Source organism: Petaurus breviceps, unplaced genomic scaffold (assembly GCF_028583685.1).
Source record: "Petaurus breviceps papuanus isolate PSGF00001 unplaced genomic scaffold, PetGlider_PUasm1.0 38, whole genome shotgun sequence".
NCBI classification, from domain to species: Eukaryota; Metazoa; Chordata; class Mammalia; order Diprotodontia; family Petauridae; genus Petaurus; species Petaurus breviceps.
The window spans coordinates 61,631,632-61,637,472 of record NW_027186304.1 but is presented as its reverse complement, the minus strand read 5'-3'; the positions used below and the strand labels follow the sequence as shown (position 1 = coordinate 61,637,472).

At 38.9% G+C, this 5,841-nt stretch overlaps 1 pseudogene; it reads right to left on the bottom strand.

Annotated features, from left to right (window-relative positions):
- Nucleotides 1-229: 229 nt before the first annotated feature.
- On the bottom strand, nt 230-3,691 carry LOC138170255 (elongation factor 1-alpha 1 pseudogene; annotated as a pseudogene).
- Nucleotides 3,692-5,841: the final 2,150 nt, after the last annotated feature.

Here is a 5,841-nt window from a genome sequence, read left to right as displayed (position 1 = left end):
TGGTTAAGTTCTTTCCATTTCAAAATTACTGATTTTAAAAACTACTAACTTAAAACTGCCATGAAACAAATGATCCATAAAAACATTCCTTTCCTCCTGAAGCTTTTATGATGCATTATAATCATTAAACAGTCTTTTACTATTAAACTTAAATGGCCAATTGGGACAAACAGTTCTGAGACTATTCTCCTACCTCTGATTAAGACTGGGGTGGCAGGTGTTATACAAATTATTTATTCAGCCTTCTGGGCCTTCTGGCAGATTTTGTGACCTTTCCAGCTCTTGCAGCCTTCTTGTCAATTGCCTTGATGACACCAACTACAGCAGTATGGCTCATATCATGAACAGAAAAATGACCCAGAGGAGGATAATCAAAGGAACTCTCCACACACATGGGCTTTCCTGGAACCAGGTCAATGATGGCAGCATCACCAGATTTCAGGAATTTAGGGCCAACTTCCAGCTTCTTACCAGAATGACAATCAAAGTTCAGCAAACTTGCAAGCAATGTGAGCATTGTGACAATCCAGAACAGGTGTATAGCCAGCAATCATTTAGCCTGGATGGTTCAGGATAATGACCTGTGCAGTGAAGCCAGTTGCTTCCATAAGTGGGTCATTTTTGCTATCACCAGTCACGTTACTGCTGCAGACATCTTTGACAGACACCTTCTTGACATTGAAACCAACATTATCCCCAGACAAAGCTTCACTCACAGCTTCATGGTGTATTTCAAAAGATTTTTCTTCAGTTATAACAACAATGCTTGATTTTAGAATACCAGCTTCCACTCATTCAACAGGTATAGTACCAATCTTGTAAATATCTTGGAGGGATAGATAAGGGGGTTTGTCATTTGGATGAGTTGGTGGCAGGATGTGATCTAAAACTTCAACAATTGTAGTTCCATTAGCATTGCCTATGAGTGACCTTCTATTCCTTGAAATAAGGCATATTCGATCTTGGCTCCAGCATGTTGTCACCATTCCAACAAGAAATTGGCACAAAAGCTACTGTGTCAATGTTGTAACCAATTTTCTTAAGATAGTTACTGACTTCCTTGACAATTTCCTCATCTCGCTGTAGAGGGGCTTGGTGGTATCCATTTTGTTTACACCGGTAATTGGTTATTTCACACTTAATGTGTAGGCCAGAAAGGCATGTTTACCAATCTGTCCATTCTTTGATATGCCAGCTTCAAATTCCTCAACACCACCAGCAACAATTAGGACAGCACAGTCAGCCTGAGATGTGCCTATAATCAAGTTCCAGTCTCTGTGTCCTGGAGCATCAATAATGGTCTTGTCATGCTTGCTGGTCTCAAATTTCCACAGGAAGATATCAACAGTGATACCATTGTCACTTTCAGCCTTCAGCTTATCTAAGACACAGGCATATTTAGAAGAGCCCTTTCCCATCTCAGCAGCCTCCTCGAACTTCTCAATGATTTTTTTTTTTTAAAGCAATCGGGGTTAAGTAACTTGCTCAAGATTACACGGCCAGGTGTTTCTGGGTGGGTGCTAAGTGTCTGAGCCCAGGATTCGATCTCCAGGTCTTCTCAACACTGGAGCCGGTGCTCTTACTCGCTGTGCTACCTGGCTGCCCCCTCAATGATTTTCTTATCAATCCCACCACAATTGTACATGAGGTAGCCAATAGTAGTAGACTTGTCAGACTCTACATGTTTAATGATGACAATGTTGATGTGTCTTTTCCATTTTTGTGGAGGTTCAGTTATGGTTTTCACAACACCTGTGTTCTTGTGGCAAACTCATTATGAAAAAGGTTTTTGTTTTTAGGACTTGAAGGTTACCTCTACATCAGGACAGGATTTTGGCAAGATTTTGGTGGAAGATAGGAATGTAAATTATGCTAAAAATTGGCCAGAAGGGTTATGATTTTTAGGGATGCTTTGGTAAAACAAACACTATTTCTATAATTTTCCATTCAAGTTTTAATAGTATTGTAAATATAGCTATACTCTAAATAAGATTTTTTTTTAACAGAAACATTATGCGATCTTTTCAGAGCAATTCTCTGATATACTAAGAATTTGAAAGATAGGTTACAGTTCAGACTTTCTATTGCTGCCTGGAGCCTCTCTGCAATCTTATAATATCACCTGGCAGGTATTTATCAGCAGAATTTTTTTTTATTGAAAGTACTTTTGATCCAAAGGTACATAAACAAAGAAAGCTGACATACCCTTTCCTTCCTTAGCATGACTGATTCATGACTTAGGGGAACCAAATGGCTTTAAGTGGGTAGGTTAGTTAAGAAGAAAGGGCCACCACATTTACTGATACAGAAGACCAGCTCACTTCCAGTCCAGTGAAGAGCAAGCTGGGGACAAATGTCTTGGATAATTATATTCAATAACATAGAAGAAATTTCCACTAAGAGACTACCCTTACATTTTGTTCTTCCTTGCTGGTGAGCAATATTCCTGAGAAGTCCTGAATAATATAAGCCACTAACAAGGCCCTCAAATGGCAAACTCACTCCACAGTGTTACATATCTTGAGAATTTTTTGACAAGCATTTGCCAAAGAAGATATTGACATAAATGAGAAATGAGGATATAATCATAAGTTCTGTACCTCAAAAGATGCATGCTTTCATCTGTGTGATCAGTGATGTGCTGATAAATGTTTAAAAATGAGCACTCCCTCCCCCCAGTCTATTCATGACATACTTTTCTGTTTAATTTGTATCATTAACATTTTCTCCATTATTTTGTTGTCTAGATGTAATGGGAATGTAAATTTTTAAGACCTTCCCTGCCCCTAGGCTAAAGTGCACCTGGAGCCTGGGGTGGGAGGCTTGTTTTTCAGTAGATAGTTTTTAATTGGCCAGTGGGTGCAGAAGGTTGTTACATTCTCTGAGTCAGGAGAAGGCTATATAATCCCTGATGAGAGGCTTTGCTTTGGGGCTCACTTTGAGAAGTGTTCTGTGATTTGATCAGATGAAACACTGGAAGCTGTTGTTGAGAGCCCCCCGGCTTTGAAAAACCCAGATGTTGATTTGGGGCTCACTTTGAGAAGTGTTCTGTTATTTGACCAGATGAGACTCAATGTTGAGAGCCCCCCAGCTTTGAAAAACCCAGATGTTGATTTGGTATGGATGGAATGGTTGGACAGTTTGGAAACCCGTCTATTTGATCTGTTTCTCTGTCTTGACAATTCTGTCTATATACTTTGAAGTTTGGGGTGCTGATCTTTTTCCCCTGAACTAGGTAAACAATATATGTTTGACTGTTTAAAGTAAGCTTGTTAACCCATTTTGAGTTGCTTTCCTTTAACAAAGCAGATCCAAGAACCTGTGTTGGCAGCCACCCTGGGGACGCCTGGGGTGCTTGCCGCTATACTAGATAATTAACAAATCAATAAATTAGTTTTAGATTTGTAGTCATTGTGTATTTCAGAGATGTAAATGCTCACTGATAATTTAAACATTGGCTCTCTGTGCTGTCCAGAGATTCATAACTAACCATCTTAAGCAGATGATCTTCATGAATTGCTTGACTCAGGGTCAATTGTCTTACTCACTAAGGCTAGCCCTACTGGACTTTGCAGTGTGGAGCCTGAAATTTCTCCAGGCAACGTCAAAACTTAGGTCATAATAAAATTTGCTTATAGTTGGAAGAATACTTGATATGCAATTAGACTACCTGGGCCTGAATGTCAAACATTTTGGTCGAAATACTGCTTAAGCAGGTTGGGAAGGCAAATGTTCCAAATATAGAAACTTGTATGATCAAATGTAGGAACAAGAAGCTGGACAGTTAAAAGCAGGGTGGGGGGGGCAATAAAATATCTTGAATCTTCTCTTTATACTATTGATTTGTGACCCAAATGAATTCATTATTAGCAAGAGAGTATATCTAAAAATGGGAAGAAACAACTAGCTTAGAGATTGGTTAGTCAGATTGAATTGTTTAAATTGAAAAGGGAGATAAGAGGGAGTAAAATGCTAAACATAATAGCTTAAACAGATACCAGAGAGGGCAGCAGGTAAACTGTAGGAGTGAGAATAGCAATAGAGAAACTCATATTTCCACAGAAGACAATAATGGACACATGTATCTAGATGCCAGTATATGATGAATAGTTCATTAACAAAGTGTTTTAAGGAATTAAAAAAAAAACTCAGTGAGGTAAATACAATTGTATGCTATTGAGATTTGGTGATATGTGACTCATAACTGGAATGTAGCAATAGAAAGAACAGAGAGACAGGGTAACATGCATCAACAAAATCCTTATCGCTGTGCAAATCCAAGAATCTAAGTAAAAAGAGGGGGAGTCCAATGCAGAGAAATTGGGTTAGAATCAAAGGAGGAAGATAGAGATATGGTAGTGATGGTTTATTCCATGTCACAGAGACAGCTAAAGGAACTAGATACATATCACATGTCTGAGCCATATATATATATATATATATATATATCTTTATACTATTATATATACATCCATATATATATATATATATATATTTTACAATTTTCCAGACATTTGATGGAAGTCTTTTTCTGCTACAGATGAACAACTCCCTCTCCCCCCAAACCCCAAACAAACCTAGGTTACCCCTCTCTAGGTCCAGACTCCAAATTGGAGTGAGAGCTAGTAAAGTAAATTCTGAAGGACTATATATAAATAGCAACTTTTCTTGACAATTCTATGGCTCAGACAGGAGAACTAAACTAAACCACAAGTTGTCACTCACCCCTGAGGATGATACCCTTTGTGAAAATACTCCTGAAAATCTACTCCTACCTCTATAAATACTCCTGAAAATTCACTGCATTGATAATAGTTGGAAAAAAATACCAACCCCTGTTTTTTCTCTTATTATCTTTCTTTTTTCTCTCTGACTAATTCTTCTATAGAGGCCAATCCTTTATTTCTTCTACTTTGACAGTTTCTCTTGATGGTGGTTGAATTGTTTGATACAGGCTATTCCCCTGCCATCATCACCGCTTTTTCCATGGAAGATTTTTGCCCTTTTCATCATTGGCCTCTAGTCCCTTTGAGTTCTCATAAGCCCCTATGCCAAAGAAGGAAGACACAAAAGAAGTTGGCCCCATCCAAGGCATGGTATAAACTAGACAGGAATTGTTTTCAGGGCTTGTAGCTGGGGACAGAGGGAAGGCAATACCCCCACCCCAACCCTTTCACCATCTTAAAGAAATATACTTATTCATGCTTTTAATCCAGAAGAAAGAGGGACAAAGGAAAGGCATGTCACCCTTCAATGTATGCATAAAGATATGACTGAACAGTGCCATGGGCATCCAACTCAGTGATAAGTCATACACGATTGGAAGTTGAACACAAGCTTCCATGTGATCATGTGAATGTAATAATGGCAAGCAAGCATGCTTCAAAAGCTAGATTTGGGGAAAGGGCACCAGATATGCTAGTAATTATATTCTAGCAATTTATTGTGTCTGTGGGGGAGTGGTTTTCCTTTCAAACCCAGTGTTTCCTCTTAGGGGAAAGAAAAAACAATGGCTATTCACCTCAGCTTACTCTGTGACCCTACTAACTCATGTATTAAGAATATCTTCTTGCAGCGTTTAGGTGGCGCAGTGAATAGAGCACTGGCCTTGGAGTCAGGAGGACCTGAGTTCAAATACGGCCTCAGACACTTAACGCCAAACTAGTCGTGCAACCTTGGGCAAGTCACTTAACCCTAAGTGCCCTACCTTCCCCCCTCCAAAAAGAAAAAAAAGAGTATCTTCTTGAGGATTGTTCTTTCCCTCTCATGTTCTGAGAAATTTTAAAAACAAATTAATAAATTCCCATCTCTATTTAATATGTGGCTATGAATCCCCAGCCA